Below are 17,881 nucleotides of genomic sequence, written 5' to 3'. Positions count from 1 at the left end.
TTCCTTAGTTAGAGTCACACCAAGGTATTTTATATTATTTGTGACTATTGTGAAGGGTGTTGTTTCCCTAATTTCTTTCACAGCCAGTTTATCCTTTGTGTAGAGAAAGGCCATTGATTTGTTTGAGTTAATTTTATATCCAGCTACTTGACTAAAGCTGTTTATCAGGTTTATTTCTTCTCTGGTGGAATTTTTAGGATTACTTATATATACTATCATATCATCAGCAAATAGTGATATTTTGACTTCTTCCTTTCCAATTTGTATTCCTTTGATCTCCTTTAGTTGTCTAATTGCTCTGGCTAGGACTTTGAGTACCATATTGAATAGGTAGGGAGAAAGTGGACAGCCTTGCCTAGTCCCTGATTTTAGTGGCGTTGCTTCAATTTCTCTCCATTTATTTTGATGTTGGCTACTGGTTTGCTGTATATTGCTTTTCTTATGTTTAGGTATGGGCCTTGAATTCTTGATCTTTCCAAGAATTTTATTATGAATGGGTGTTGGATTCTGTCAAATGCTTTCTCAGCAAGATGATCGTGTGGTTTTTGTATTTGAGTTTGTTTATATAGTGAATTACATTGATGGATTTCCATATATTAAACCATCCCTGCATCCCTGGAATGAAGCCTACTTGATCATAATGGATGATTGTTTTGAGGTGTTCTTGGATTCAGTTAGTGAGAATTTTATTGAGTTTTGTTGTTGTTGTTGTTGTTTTTTGTTTTGTTTTGTTTTTGCGTCGACATTCATAAGGGAAATTGGTCTGAAGTTCTCTTTCTTAGTTGTGTCTTTATGTGGTTTAGGTATCAGAGTAATTGTGGCTTCACTTCATAGAATGAATTGGGTAGAGAACCTTCTGTTTCTATTTTGTGGAATAGTTTGAGGAGAATTGGAATTAGGTCTTATTTGAAGGTCTGATAGAATTCTAAACCCATCTGGTCCTGGGCTTTTTTTGGTTGGGAGACTATTAATGACTGCTTCTTTTTCTTTAGGGGATATGAGACTATTTAGATCATTAATCTGATCCTGATTTAACTTTGTTACCTGGTATCTGTCTAAAAATTTGTCCATTTCATCCAGGTTTTCCAGTTTTATTGAGTATAGCTTTTTGTAGTAGGATTTGGTGGTGTTTTGGATTTCCTAAGGTTCTATTGTTATGTCTCCCTTTTCATTTCTGATTTTGTTAATTAGGATACTGTCCCTGTGCCTTCTAGTGAGTCTGGCTAAGGGTTTATCTATCTGTTGATTTTCTCAAACAACCAGCTCCTGGTTTGGTTGATTCTTTGAATAGTTCTTTTTGTTTCCACTTGACTGATCTTAGCCCTGAGTTTGATTATTTCCTGCCTTCTACTCCTCTTGGAACTATTTGCTTCTTTTTGTTCTAGAGCTTGTCACGTGGCTAGTGTATGCTCTCTCCAGATTCTTTTTGGAGGCACTCAGAGCTATGAGTTTTCCTCTTAGCACTGCTTTCATTGTGTCCCATAAGTTTGGGTATGTTGTGGCTTCATTTTCATTTTAAAAAGTCTTTAATTTCTTTATTTCTTCTTTGACCAAATTATCATTAAGAAGAGTATTTTTCAGATACCATGTGTTTGTTGGCTTTCTATTATTTATGTTGTTATTGAAGACCAGCCTTATTCCGTGGTGATCTGATAGGATACATGGAATTATTTCAATCTTCTTGTATCTGTTGAGGCCTGTTTTGTGACCAATTATATGGTCAGTTTTGGAGAAGGTACTGTGAGGTGCTGAGAAGAAGTTATATTCTTTTGTTTTTGGATAAAATGTTCTATAGATATCTCTTAAATCCATTTGGTTCAAAACTTCTGTTAGTTTCACTGTGTCTCTGTTTAGTTCCTGTTTCCATGATCTGTTCATTGATGAGAATGTGCTGTCCATTAATGAGAATGGGCCTCACCCACGATTATTGTGTGAGGTGCAATATGTGCTTTGAACTTTACTATAATTTCTTTAATGAATGTGGACGCCCTTGCATTTGGAGCATAGATATTCAGAATTGAGAGTCCATCTCAGAAGATTTTACCTTTGATGAGTATGAAGTGCCCCTCCTTGTCTTTTTTATAACTTTGGGTTGGAAGTCGATTTTATTCGAGATTAGAATGGCTACTCTAGCTTGTTTCTTCGGAACATTTGCTTGGCAAATTGTTTTCCAGCCCTTTACCCTGAGATAGTGTCTGTCTTTTTTCTATAATTTTGTTGAAGATATTTGCTGGCCCTTTAAGTTGAAAATCTTCATTCTCATCTATTCCTATTATCCGTAGGTTTGGTCTTCTCATTGCTTCCTGGATTTCCTTGATGTTTTGGGTTAGGATCTTTTTGCATTTTGCATTTTCTTTGATTGTTGTGTCCATGTTCTCTATGGAATCTTCTGCACCTGAGATTCTCTCTTCCATCTCTTCTAGTCTGTTGCTGATGCTCACATCTATGTTTCCAGATTTCTTTCCTAGGGTTTCTATCCCCAGAGTTGTCTCCCTTTGGGTTTTCTTTATTGTTTCTACTTCCATCTTTAGATCTTGGATGGTCTTGTTCAATTCCATCACCTGTTTGGTTGTGTTTTCCTGTAATTCTTTAAGGGATTTTTGTGTTTCCTTTTTAAGGTGTTCTACCTGTTTAGCAGTGTTTTCCTGTAATTCCGTGAGTGATTTTTGTGCTTCCTCTTTAAGGGCTTCTACCTGTTTAGCATTGTTCTCCTGTATTTCTTTAAGTGAGTTATTAATTTCCTTCTTAAAATCCTCTACCAGCGTCATGATATATAATTTTATATTCCAATCTTGCTTTTGTATTGCGGGTATTCAGGACTCGCTGTGGTGGGCATACTGGATTCTGATGATGCTCAGCAGTCCTGGTTTCTGTTAGTAAAATTCTTTCATTTGCCTTTCATCATCTGGTAATCTCTGGTGTTAGATGTTCTAGCTGTCTCTGGCTGGAGCTTGTTCCTCCTGTGATTCTTTAGCCTCTGTCAGCACTCCTGGGAAACCAACTCTCTCCTGTGTCCCAGAGGTGAGAACACTCTCTGCAGGCAAGCTCTCCTCTTGCAGGGAAGGGGCACAGAAGTCTGGAGCTCAGATCCACCTCCTGATTCCTGGGGTCAGAGACCTCCCTGGAGGCCAACTCCCCTCTGGCAGGGAAGGTTTCCAGGGGTCTGGGTCTCAGCTCTGTCTCCTGTCTGAGGATGAAGGCCTGAAGGAACCCTGTCCAAGAAGCTCTGTTGCTTCTGTTGCCCATGTGCTCTCTTGTGTAGACTGGTTGGTCTCAGTGATCCCAAGGTTCTGGGTGTGCTAGGGCCTGCCTTTGTCCTCTGACCCTGTTGCTGATAGCACAAGACCCTCTGTGATTTTTGGAACTGATGTTGAGTTCCACTCAGCAGTGATCTCAAGGTCCGGGGTATGCTAGGGAGTGTGCAGCGCGGAGAGTCTTCTGGGAACTTTAGGGTCCTCTGCCAAGACCTCACTGAAAATCCCGTACTGCTTTTAAATATTCTTTGTTTTGTACATTTGGTGTTTTGACTACTATGTGACAGGAGGAATTTCTTTTCTGGTTCAATCTATTTGGAGTTCTATAGGCTTCTTGTATGTTCATGGGCACTCTTTCTTTGTGTTAGGGAAGTTTTCTTCTATAATTTTGTTGAAGATATTTACTGACCCTTTAAGTTAGGAATCTTCATTCTCATCTATACCTATTATCCTTAGGTTTGGTTTTCTCATTGTGTCCTGGATTTCCTGTATGTTTTGGGTTAGGCCTTTCTTGCACTTTGCATTTTCTTTAACTGTTGCGTCAATGTTTTCTATGATATCTTCAGCACGTGCGATTTTCTCTTCTATCTCTTGTATTCTGTTGGTGATGCTCACATCTATAACTCCTGACCTCTTTTCTAGGTTTTCTATCTCCAGAGTTGTCGTCCTTTGTGATCTCTTTATTGTTTCTACTTCCATTTTTAGATCCTGGATGGTTTTGTTCCATTTCTTTGCGTGTTTGGTTGTGTTTTCCTGTAATTCTTTAAGGGAATTTTGTGTTTCCTCTTTAAGGGCTTCTAGCTGTTTATCTGTGTTCTCCTGTATGTCTTTACGGGAGTTATGTCCTTCTTAAAGTCCTCTATCAGCATCATGAGATGTGATTTTAAATCCAAATCTTGCTTTTCCAGTGTGCTGGGGTAACCAGGACTTGCTGTTGTGGGAGAACTGGGTTCTGATGATGCCATGTAGCCTTGGTTTCTGTTGGTAAGGTTCTTGTGCTTGACTTTCGCTATCTGGTTATCTCTGGTGTTAGTTTGTCTTGCTTTCTCTGGCTTGAGCTTGTCCCTCCTGTGGTCCTGTAAGTCTGTGTCAGCACTTCTGGGAGACCAGCTCTTCCCTGGCAGGGCATGTGCACAGAGGGCCTTGGAACAACCCCAGCTCCTGGGTGCAGAAGGAGGCAGAAAGGACCCTGTCCCAACTGCTCCCCGCTCCTGCAGCCTGTGCGATTCTTGCTGTTCCTGCCTTAGAGAGTCACCAGAGAGAAAAAGGTGATCCAAAACACAATTTTAAATAAAGGTTAAAACAGTTCACAGGTGACCATTTCCCCTGGACTCAGGTGGCCTATAGCACATTACAGATGATTCTTGGCTCTTATCTATAGAACTGATTGTCAATGGATACAGATCTGTAACAACTAGAAAAGAGGATCTCATAAGTCAAGAGTATCCTAGATCAAGTCTGGGGTCATCAAAAAAGTGCTGAAAGATCAACTAAGGGGGAACCAAGAAAAAAGGTAGGGTAGGCTGGATTATAAAAGGCACTATACCAACTATTGGAGTAGGACCCATATCACAGTCTGGTTGTGGTAGAATGTGGTAACAAGTACATAACTTATTCATAAAATACTTATCCTGATAATAAGGAGCTTCTATCCTTTATGGAAACCTACTGGAGCCAGCAGATGTCTGGATTAGCTGGGCAATGGCTTGGGACACAAGCAATTCCTCCCATGGTTTTCTAAAGGAAAGGTGCAGAACTTCCCTCTTGTGGTTGCCTGTACCTGAGCAAACTTTTTAATGCCCCAGAGCCTTAGTATCTCCAAACTTCTTTAGGGAGTAATAACTTCAAAGACTTCAAGGGCTAAGACATGAAGATGTCTGACACATGGAAGCAACCGAAAAGATCCGTAAGACCAACAGATTCAGATTATGGGTGGTCAGTTGTTTCAAATTATGTTAAGCATTTTCTGAGAGTTTCTTTGAACAAATGAAGAAGTAACCTGAGCACTTGGGGTATCTGACCTTAAAAATACAGTTATTCAGTTGGTGACAGTGTCAGCTTCTCATAAAACTTCTACAAAACATCTTGTACTTCTTCACTCAATTGTTGAGGTGGAAATGACAAGAGGAAAGGGGCATTAAAAAAAAGTATGTGTAAACTTATACCCAGACCATAAATCCCTTTATCCACCAAATAAGGTTTTCCTCGAAACAGAACAGAACGAGAAAGCATGAAAAATTGAAGTTTGCAAAGACAGAAGTCACATAAGAGTCAGACAGGATCTTATTAGGGAAGTTGCCTGTCTAGGGCTGTTAGCTGGTAACAGACAGGCTTTGCTAGAGCCCATACCTCTCCTTGCACATGGGTTTAATGCTAACAAGTAGCGTAAGCATTGTTTCTCCAGGGAAGTCCTTGAGGCTTCAGAATCTGTCTCCTCCAGTCTGTTCTCAGAGTCTTCTATTTCCTCTCTCAGTCTGGTCATCATGCACACTGTTGCCATGTGTTTAACAGATGAGCTAAAGGCACAGGTTCTTCTGGCAAACTGAGATTGAACTTCAGCTCTCCAAATGCTAAGCACATCTAAGCCCCTGACCTTGTGGGGTTGATGTAAGGAGAAAAAGATAAGCCTTTGCAGATCTGTCAAGACACGATTCAATAAACATGGCTCATAAATGTGGGGCATTTCTGCTAGGAGTCAATGAGGGCAATTAGAGCAGAATCTAGTATCAAATACAATGAAAACCACAGAATGCTATTCCCCAAAACCACGTGGGCCGTGTTCCTTCTCAGACACTTAGTTGAATTGCACACCTATCTCGTTAACCATCTTTGAATGTAATTGTGATTCAATTTCTTAAAAGCAGACCTTTGCAGAGTCCAACCTGCACAATTACAGTTTTCACAGTTTAGTCCAATAAGCTCAATTTCACAAACAACACTGTTTAAATCTCAGTTACCACAGTACATTTTCTGTGGTCTGGTTTACTAAAGCATTTTCTGATCTTTAAAAGTGTCTTACTGATTCCAGCAATTCTTTATATACATGGAATACATATCCATTGTTAGGCACACATTTTGTTTTCTCTGAACCTGTACCTTGCTCTTCCTACTCCCCACTTTGAGTATACCTGTACCTTTTTTCAGTAGGCCTAGGTCTTAATGGCTGAGACATCTTTATAGTCCTTCTGGATGTCTTTGAAGAACAAAAATTTACTTATTTTAAGTTTACATCTGTCATCTTTTTCTTTCATGTGTCATATGTTATATACTGAAAGAAGGGTTCTGCTTACTCAATATCACTAACATGCCTTCCTGTGTTTTCTCCTAGTAATTTGTATTATGTTAGGACCATGGTTCATTTTAAATTGAATTCTGCATAAGCCTGTGTCACAAGGCTTACTGTCACAGTTTTATATATCTGTTTAAAGAGAGACTATTCTCTCACCCATTATCATATTATTTTAGATATCTCTCGCGCGCCCTTCCCTTCCTTTGGAGTAAGATTTCTATCCAATTTGAGCTAAGACACGATGGAATGATCTAGTATCTCATTGGCTAAATTTATAAGATGTAAGATTATTGTAATTTAAAATTGTATAAAATATTTTTTAATCCTTTAGGAGTTGATCGATGACTTTTCTTCAGTTTTTATCATAATATCCTGCTCATATAGTTAGTACTTATTAAATGCTTCACTTGAATATGAAATAACCTGGTCATATTTGTGATACTGAAATTTGCAAAGAACCCAGAGATTCAGACACCATTGAGACACCCAATAGAAGATGTATCTGAATTTTCTTTTCCTTTGATAGAGGTGATGCTAAACACACAGGCACCAATCACTGTATTGCACAACTTTGTCATATAAGCACTGATTGAAATATTGTTGAAGTTTTAAATTTTTGTAAGTGTAGCAAAGCTTTCACGGTACAACATCAAAAGCTGAGGGCAACATTAGCTTTCAAATAAGACAGAATTAAGAAAAGATAACCCATGGGACACTGAGCACTTCTGTATCTTCTTCCACCCCCTACCCAACTACCCCTTCTCAGTGGATATTGTTGTCAGAACAAAGGGTGAGGCAAAAACAAAACAAAAAACAAACAAACCTCAAGAGTTATTCCTTTCTCTGCAAGGATAATATGGGATTATCTTAAAACAAGGTTACTTGGAGGGCATCGCTTTAGAGTGATCTAAGATTAAAGTATCTACATCAGGAAAAAACTGCTACATAACGAGGTCTTAGCTCTTTTGCACAATAGCACTCAAATATGTAATTCTTTTCAAAATTCTTAATTTTCTTGATATAATTGTCTTCATGTTGTGTTGTGTGCACACATGTGCACATGTGTGCATGGCGTGTGTTATGTGCATGTGTACATGTGTATGTTTTATGTGTATTTGGATGTGTGTAGATTGCCTGATTATATGGAAAGGTATACATGTACACAAGTGGGAATTAGAGGACAACTTGTGGGAGTTAGTTTTAGTTCTGTCCTTCCACAGTGTGGGTTCTGTGGATCATACTCAGGTTGTTAGTCAGTCCTGCTGAACCATCTCACTGACCAAGAGCTTAATTTTTATTAAGCTAAGTACTATCTGCTTATTACACTTTAATTCAACATAATCTCACAACCTGCATCACTTAGAAGGTCACTGTTTCAGAACAGTGACAGTAAAAGCAAAACCTACCCTGTTTTCACACTAATAGCTAGGTAGCTAGCTAGCTAGCTAGATGGTAGATAAAGAAAGATCGATAAATGGTCTTTAGTGAGGACTCGGAGAAAGCTAAATACCTGACCCTCTTTGTGAAACCTCATTGTATATTTTTCTCTAAAGTTTTCAAGTCCAAGATTTAGAACTAACATCTAAAAGTCTATTGTTCTGACTCTTGTTTAAGTGTATCTTCTCTTTACAAATGTTACTATAAAGTGTAGATTTAAAACACACATAGTGCTGGGCAGTGGTGGCGCACGCCTTTAACCCCAGCACTTGGGAGGCAGAGGCTAGCAGATTTCTGAGTTCGAGGCCAGCCTGGTCTACAGAGTGAGTTCTAGGACAGCCAAGGCTATACAGAGAAACCTTGTCTTGAAAAACCAAAACCACACACACACACACACACACACACACACACACACACACACACACACACAGTAATTAGAAAGGATACACCGAACAGAGAATACCACGGAACAATCCAGCTACCTAGGAAAATGTTTTTTCCAGGTGTGGCACAGAGGCTACTGGGGCTCTAGAGGATCAGGCTACATCATAAGCTGGCAGAAGAGTCCAACAACAGTCAAATTGATGCTGACATTCACATGAAAATTTTAAGAGTAAAGGAGTAGAGGCTTGTACCAAAGTACCTGAAACCCTCGAGGCCAGGAAATGTGCTGAAGTTTCCCATTCAAGGAAAGGAGACCTAGAGCCTACTGTGTGACACTGTAAAAGAGAAACATCATTTGCAATGGGAATGTTAGGATGTTAGATTCCCGTAAGATGGGTCTTGTGCCAAAGACATGGAGCTGGATCAAGAGAGATCATATGTGTTGCAGGCAAGAGAACTGGAGGAGCTTGCTATTGGAGGCCAGAATGTGCTATCATGAGCCATGGATTTCAGACGTAGAGCTGATAGAAATCTATCATAGAAACGATAGATTTCTGTCATGTTTGTTTGATTTTGTTATTCAACATGACGTAAGTTTTTCTTTTATAGGGTCCCCCATTAAGAGATCACCTTTAGAATTAAACTTTGAAATATAAGTTTTTGTTTATTTTGAATACACTTTATCTTTAATCATGTGTATGTGTCTATGGGTATGTGTGTATGAATGGAAGTGACTGCAGAGGCCAGAATTCCCTGGAATAGGAGTTACAGGCAGTTGAAAGCCACCTAATGTGGGTTCTGGGAACCAAACGTGTCCTCTGCCAGATCAGTGCATACTTTTAAGCACTAGACCATCTCTCCAGGCCCACAATTTTAGGTTTTAAACATTGTTAGATCTGTTATGATGTTGGAGATTCTTATAAGTGAGCTGAATACATTTTGTATTATCATGAGAGAACAATTAGTCTTTGAGGACAAGACTAATTGATGGAAGCTTGGGGTTAAATAGTGATGGGACGGGAGTCAACCCGAGAAGGGGAAGGTTCCTGATGATCAGTCATCAGTGCCAGCATCACTGGCTTTAAGTTACTAAGAAGACTATCTTGGTACATCTTTGAGGAAAACGTCACAGAGACATTAAAATGAGGACAAACAGCCCACCTTGAATGAATGAGGGTGACACTATCTTCTAGGTTAAGTTTCTGGACCAAATATGAAGAGGAAAAGAAGGAAGACAAATGAGCAGTGACACTAGCTCATGATTCAGATGGCACATAATCTGTGGTCTCATACGTGTGCCATCATGTCTTCTGCCATGAACTACAAACTGAGACAAAATCAATCATCCTTCCATTTGGTTGCCTCTATACAGTAGTTGACCACATCAATTATAAAGTACCCAATATGACACCTTACAACAGAAAATTAATAACTTTATATAGTACAATGTCAGTCTTCTGGTTTGAGTAACTGTATTATGCACAAGTAAGATGCTAAGAGAACCTTGATGAAAGGTACTTGTACTATCTTCTGAACTTTATAATAAGTAAAAGCAAGTTGTCTTTATAAAATGTTAGTCACAGGTAGTAGCTTTTAAAATAAGTGAGGTTTTCATAAACAATTACTGTTTGAAGTGTTGCAGTTAGTTTTAAGGTCATAGATTCCAGATTTACCCTGTGAAGGTCTTAGGTAACACCTAAGATCTAATGCCTTTCAAATGCTGCACATTAAAGACTGTTCTCCCTTAAAACACCGCTGTCACCATAGGCTTCCTCTGATGCCTAGCTCCTACTCTAATGTAGAATTTTCTTACACATTATATAGTTTTCTAATTCCTTTATGTCTTATTTTCATAAGAGTATGAAAAGCTCCCATTAATCAGTGACGAAGTTATTTATCTTTTGTGATCTTTCTCAGAGCTGAAGAAACTATACAGTTTATGTTGCTAAAATATATGTTGACTCATCTATTAATAAATTGTTACCAAAAATAAATATCTGAAGGAAGGTTAACATCATCCATTTATGACTTCTCTCTGTACTGTTAAACTTCAAATACAATGTGGAATGGACCATTAGTTGTCATTTACACATGGAATATATGATCACTTCTTGTTTGCAAGAAGTCTCTAATAGATGTATTTCTTTCACTTCACTTTAATAAAGTAGCTGGGGTTGAAAAACACCTTAATCCTTATCGTGTAAAATTATAATTTTGAGAAATATAGGCCTAAACTACAATGCTTAAAAATCTCATTTATAAGTCTGCTATAATTCCCATTCAAAAATATGAAAACCAGTAATATATCCACTTGTCACAAATCAGGTTCAAACATACTGATATTTTATGGGATATTCTCCATGACCCTGGGTTGTTTCTGTGGAGTGTTCTGAGGATGTCTATTGATCGGTTAAAATTATGCAGTAGAAACAAATGTAGTTTCTTTGCCAAGAAAATACCATTGATGAATATTAAATATACTTCTGCTAGCCAAAACTCACATCTGTACACACTTAAGCTCCAGTTCTTCTTTTTTTCAACAGTAATTTGTAATACCCTTCTGAAACACACAGAAATGTTATACGATATTCTACACCTGGGTGAGCTACTAATTATAAATACACTGCTACAGGCTATGCAGTCACAACAATCGGTACGGTCTCAACTACGGGTATGTATATCATATGTGTAAATGTTAATGTCTCTTTTTGGTAATATATATATATATATATATATATATATATATTTACATATATATTATGTGTGTGTGTATACAAAGTACTGAAATACTGCAAAGATTTTTTAAAAAAAGTATATAAAGTTCAAAGCACACTCTAGTGCTGTAAGCAACCAATTAAGGGAAAAATACCTTAAGAGGAGTTTAACTTAAGAGACAGATAGGAACTTCCTACAATTTTGGAACCCAAAGAATTCTCATCCAACAAACCAATATTTAAAATTATTTAAAAGAATTAATTCACTGAGAGTGCCAAATATCACAAGAATGCTTTTAAAATGCTAATTTTTTAAGTGTGAGAAATTAGTACATTTGGCTGGATGTTAGAGAAGAAAATATGCCGAGTTTTATTTCTAAAATATGATTTACAAACCTTTACAAGTAACCAAAATGAATACAATACAATTGAATATAATATACAATTTNAAATTTTTATAACATTTTCATTTTTCAAATTGTAATTTTTCAAAATAACGGTGACTTTTCAATTCTTAAAGACTAATCTGTAACTTAAATACAGGGGTTTAAAAGTGTAACTTTTTCTATCTTCTTTTTATGTATAATGTTTTTGTATGTATGTATGTATGTACATATGTTGTTGAATCAAGGTTTCTCTCTAAAGCCCTGGTCATTCTGAAACTCACTCTGTAGTCCAAGCTGGCCTGGATCTCAGAGATCTATCTACCCCTGTCTCCCAAGTGCTAGAATTGAAAGCATGCACCACCACCACCTGGATTAATGTTTTCATTTTTAATAATCGCATGTTAATTAGTCACTTTACACATTGCAAAAATAAAATACCTGACCAAAACAGTGTAAAGAAGGAGGGTTTATGTTAGCTCACATTTCAGAGCTGTAGGCAGTCATGTTAAGCACTGGGTGGGGATGAGGTGGAAGCTGAGAGTGGTGAATACGCACTTGTGTGTCATCACACTTTCTTTTTATTCAGTTCAGGACTACAACCTACAAAATGATACTGCCCACATTTAGGGTGTCTACCCACTTCAATTAACAATCTAGAAATCCTTCAGACTTGCTCAGAAATTTATCACCAAGGGATCCTAAATCTCACCAACTTGATATCATCAAAGTGACATGCAGTGACTTAGAAAACAGATTTCAATAAATTGGAAAATAAAGAAGGAATAGATCAGCTGGGCAGTGGTGGCACACACCTTTAACCCCGAACTTGGGAGGCAGATGCAGAGGCAGGTGGATTTCTGAGTTTGAGGTCAGCCTGGTCTACAGGGAGAGTTCCAGGACAGCCAGGGCTATGTTATAGTGTCTCAAAAACAAAAAGAAGGAGGAGCAGATCAATGTCTAGATACGTATGGCCTACCAAAATTAAGCCTAAAGGATATGGAGATCTGGAGCAACTGAAGCTATAGCAGAAGTTTTCCAACTATAACCAGGCCAGGCAAAGATGGGTTCACTGCTGAATTCTACCAGATCTTAGAAATGCTCACACAGAAAATCATCAAATATTCCATTAAAGAAAGGCACTAGTGTTAACAAATTCATTTTATGTCTGTACTATTCTGATACACAAACGTGATAAAAAACAAGGCAAAGAAGAAAATATTAGGACAATCTCCTAGATTAGCATGGATACAAAAATTCTGAATACTTGAAAAATTGGCTAAGATGTGGCTCAGTGGTTACGAGCACATATTACTCTTACAGAGAACCTGAGAGGTTCAGGTCCAATCATATATGTCTGGTGGCTCGTAACCACCTGTAACTCCAGCTTTTGGAATTAGCACTTGTAACTTGTGCATACCTGCACTCACATGTGCATATCCACATCCACACATATACATTAAAAAATCTTTAAGAAGCAGAAAAATACTTGCAAACCTAATTCGACTACATATCAAAAAGATCAATCACCATGTCCAAATAGCTTTCATTCCTGGGATGAAAGGATGTGTCAATATATGCCAATCAATAAATACAATGCATCATGTTCATAAGCTGAAGGACTGAATCACATGATCATCTGAATAGATTCATAAAATGCCTTTATACTCATGGAAGAAACAGAAATAGAAAAAAATTACCTCAACATAATAGAGATTGTCAATGAAAAAGCAATAGCCAACGTTATACTAAATGGACAAAACTTCTAAGCATTTCCTTTCAAATCAAGACTAAGACTTACATGCTTATTTTTCCACTGTTATTCAATATAGTCTTTGAAGTCTTAGCTAGAGATATACAAGAGAAAAAAATAAATCATAAATAGAAAATAAGAAATTTGTTAATTTCTAGATGAGATGAGACATAAATGACCCTGAAGATTCCATTAGAATACATAGAACTTTTAAACACTTTCAGTAATGTAGGACTAAAAAAGACATTAACATACAAAAAGTCGTTGGTGAGAAAAGAATAAGGAAAACAATATAGTCACAATACCTAAAAAATACATCAGAGTAAAGATAACCAAGAAAACAAAACATGCCTATAATGAAAAATTGAAAACACCGAAAAGAGTAATTGAAGAATATTCTAGAAGATCAAAAGGCCTCCTATGGGGAGACAATGCCTAGCTAGATATCTTAAGCCACTAAGTAAAATCTCCATTGCCAGGAATGGGTTATATATTACTGAGTCTTTGGTCAACTGGATATTAAAGACACCCCGCCACACACACACAACATAACAAGCTATTGTAAAGGCTCCATGGCCTGACAGTAAGGCCCTATTGCCAGAATCAACACTTCCTTATATCATTAAGCATGGAAAAATTGAGTTGGTGCCCAATGAGAAGCTTCACCCGCAGTGACTAGGCCTCGGGGCTTGCGTAATACCAACGGGGAAATGTAATCATCAGTCTCGCCCAGTGACAAACCCTACGCTCTATGACAGAGACGGGCCTGCAAGATACACCAGTGCAACAGGAGCACAGATGCTATGGGAATAAGCAGGCACTTTTCTGGCTGGTTTTAAGGCCACCACACAAGATGGAACCCATACCTGAAACTGCTAAAGCGGCCAAGAACACAGGACTAAACAATTCATGGGCCTAGGAGAAAAATCTACTACTATTCTGCTAAAGGAACAAAGTGATAATGTGACTCCTAATGACATACTTCTATGCCATAGAACAAAGTATCACTCAGTCCTCCTCAGAGAAGCTTCTCACAGTAGGTGGTAATTAACTAGACACCCACAACTAGACAGTGGCAGAGAGTGAGAAACTTTGAAGGGCTCAGCACTAAGTGGGATGTCTTTATCAAACTCTTCCCCTCAAGGCTCAGGGATCTATATGGAAAAGAAGCAGATAGATTGTAAGCATAAGAATTGGTGAATAACTTAAAAAAATCATTGTCTTTGGGACACAACAGAACTGATATACATATAAATCCACAGAGAGTGTTACAGTATACACAAGACTTTAACAAGTTTAAACCAGAAAAATCCCAGCTCAGAGGAGTAGAAGTAGAGAAGTCTACTCTTAACAAAGAAGCTCTTTGTACTCCGTACCTGCTGGGAAAGGGAGAATCAGTTTTCGCTAATGCAGTGTTTCTGGGTATCACAGTCCAGGTCAATCCTCACGGTCAGGTATAGGTGGCCAACACAAAATGGATTCCATATTTTTGGTGGTGGTAATGGGGTGTGTGTGTACTTTTTTCTTTCTTTTTTTTTTGTGAAAGTGAAAAGAAAGAAAGAACATGATGTTGGATGGGTTGGGGTGTAGGAAAGATCTGAGAGAAGTTGAGAAAAAAGATTGTGATCAAATTTATTGTATGAAAAATTTTAAATAAAAAAGTCCTCCTATGTTAATGTAATATGCATTGAGTTTTAAGAATTCTGGAATTTTGGTTTCTTTAAAAATCAGAGAAATATTATAAAGAATATCCACAGTAGCTGACTATGATTGGCCTCTGGTTTTGCTATCTGCAGATAGTTTCTGCAACTGTGTGATATTTGGATGTCTGGGAACTTTTAGAGGGTCTATAAATGCTATTGGGATATGTGTGGTTGGTGGTCGGTGGTCACTCAAGGGGGTTGGTTGAGGTAGTCATGGTCAAAGAATAAACAAAAGGGAAAAATTAGATTCAAGGATTTCTGTCTTCTTCTCTATCCTTCCTTCTTGCCTTCCTAGTGATAGGTGATGAAAGCAGGGGTGGGGATGAGATTACGGAAAAGAACTTACAAAGTAGCAAAGACCTGCTACAAGTGCTGCCTAAGCACTGGGCTCAATAAAGAAAAAAAATGAAAAATTTGATTTCAAATGCCACATAGAAAATGACAGGGGACAAAGGAGACCAGCAAAAAAGTTTATTGCAGCTGCTACCACTAGGATATCTTTTCCTCCCAGAGGGGATTTTCTGGGTGTTCTTGTTTTTTCTTTTTTCTATATTGTTTCAAAAAAGTTTGGAAGAATGGCCGAACAGTTGGAAAAATTGTGAGTGACAATGGAGGGGCTTGAGAAACAAACAAACAAACAAACAAGAAATGGCTGAAAGGGAAAAACAAAGGGGTCACTATTTTTTTGAAAGGGCTGCAGCTTGTGGTACAACTGGAGAGGTTGTAGGTGGAGGTGGAAGCACTTGGAAGCAAGGAGCACTGAAAAGCAGAGAGCAAAAAAGTTTAGTCCTGGTGACTGAGCGAGAGAGTAAGGGTTTCCCACAGGAAGAAAATTGGAAAGAAACTGTGCTGGAAGGCAATCAGATCAGAGAAAATACATGGTTTTGCTGTGAAAAAGTGGGAGGACAATCTGATGAAACAGCCTGTTATGAGAGAAAGAGCTAATATCAAACCAACCTCACTACCAGAGTGGGAGGAGTGGCTGCCCAGCTGGGGTTATGAGATCGCCACCAGACTTTGCAGTAGTTGTACATCAAATGCTTGCTAATAGTGTGGAACAAGGTCATGATGAGATAGGATAGCGTCTTAGAGAAATGATTGATATAAGGCATTTTAAAGAGGTCACGATTTTATATGGGATGCACTTGCCTTAAGTGAAAAATTTCTAAATAACTGGGCTACTCAAAATAGAATTATTTCCCAAGACTTGAAGGGATTAATAACAGCTGTACTAGAGGCCAGTTTGCAGTTGCAATAATTAACATGGTGAAGGAAAGAAGACAGAGATACTGAAGAGCAAAATAGAGTGGGGGGAATGAATATAGTAAAAGATCAGTTGCTGGGTGAAAGGTGGCACTCTGATGTACAAGAACAGATTCAGTTTGATGACACTGCTATAGAACAATGCCACTTAGTGGCTTTAAGAGCTTGGGACAAAGTTGAAGAGCCTAAGAAAACATCCACCTTGTTTATAAAGATTATACAAGGCTTTGGAGAAGCCACTGATTTTTTACAAAGATTAGTCTCAGCTATAAGAAAGCTATATCAGACCCTGATGCAAGACAGGGGTTAATAGTGACCTTGGCATTTAAAAATGTGAACAATGAATGTAAAAAGGTTATTGAAGGTACTAACAGTGCCTATGTATGAATGGGTAAGGGATAAGAACAACATTGGTCCTAAAGTGTTCCATGCTAATATAATAGGTCAAGCTATAGCTAGAGGTCTCCTATATCAAAATGCCAGCTGCTTCAATTGCAGGAAATACAATCATTTGCAAAGAGTCTGTGCACACATCAAAAGCCTCAGATCTCAAAATACCGACTGTGTAAACTATGAGAAATCAAGTATTTTGTGCAGGAAAAGTGAACAAGCTATTTCTAGGAGCAATGGTTTGCCTAAATCTCAAACAGAAAGAATGCCTTGGCTTTCTGGGGTGTGTACGCAATGCAGCAAAGGATGCCCTGATTTTAGGAATAAAGACTCAAAAGAGCTATTCAAGGTAATTTCTTACTATCAGGAAACAACACTGGGGCCTTGGCTTGGGGTTTCACAGCAAAAATTCTGAGCCAAGTCAGTGAAGGCGTAACATGCAACAAAGAGGAAAAATAAAAAACCCAGAGATAGATTAATAGTGATATCTTAACTTTAAATTTTCTGAATGTTAATGAGAAAGGAACAACAGCAGCAGAAAGACTTTGAGTTATAGAAAAACCTGTGGAATTAAATCAACCTATATACTATAAGAATGTATTAATGTCGAATGGAAGCCAGTGCAAGTTTTGCATTGAGAATACGTATTTGTTTATATATCCACAGAAAATGAAAAACTGTGGATACCACTGAAACAGATAAAGATTAGAATTGAGCAGAAGTCTTCTGAAAACCTTAGTTACTAACCTAGAAAATGTTTATTTCATTGAAAATGTCTCTTTCTAATTTCCTGCTACACACAGCACAATTAATGGCTTAAAACAGAAGGCAGGAAAAGAAATGACAGATTTGAGAATCCTGGAATTTTGGTTTCTTTAAAACACACAGAGATTTTATAAGTATGTGCTTTTGCTTTATTCCCAGGTGTAGGGAAGTGGTAGGGAAGTGGGTTTCGTCGGACTCTGCAGCAGCTGACTATGATTTGCCACATGCTCTAGCAGAAGCATGGTTGTGCCAGCTGCAGATAGTTCCTGCGATTGTGTGACGTTTGGAATCCTGAGAAGTTTTTGGAGTGTATATAAATGCCACAATAGGTGTGATCAGTAGTTGTTGGTCATTCAGGGGTTGGTTGAGGTTTGCTAGTAGTTATTATGGTCAAAGAAGAAACAACAGGAAAGAAATTAGATTCAGGGCCACAGGCCACATCCGGCCGGATCAGCGCCGGGGTAGCGGGAGCGCAGGGTTGCCTGACACCCGCCAGCTACCCACGACCCCCGCCGCAGGATTTTGGGACTGCTGGTGAGTGGAACA

General features: G+C 38.2%; 1 protein-coding gene across 3 annotated transcripts in view; it reads right to left on the bottom strand.

Annotated features, from left to right (window-relative positions):
- Cep112 (centrosomal protein 112) overlaps positions 1-17,881 on the bottom strand; it is a 370,253-nt gene that overhangs the window by 151,072 nt on the left and 201,300 nt on the right. The gene's annotated exons all lie outside the window — the stretch shown is intronic.

Source organism: Mus caroli, chromosome 11 (genome assembly GCF_900094665.2).
Source record: "Mus caroli chromosome 11, CAROLI_EIJ_v1.1, whole genome shotgun sequence".
Taxonomy (NCBI): domain Eukaryota; kingdom Metazoa; phylum Chordata; class Mammalia; order Rodentia; family Muridae; genus Mus; species Mus caroli.
This window is presented reverse-complemented; position numbering and strand designations above follow the sequence as displayed.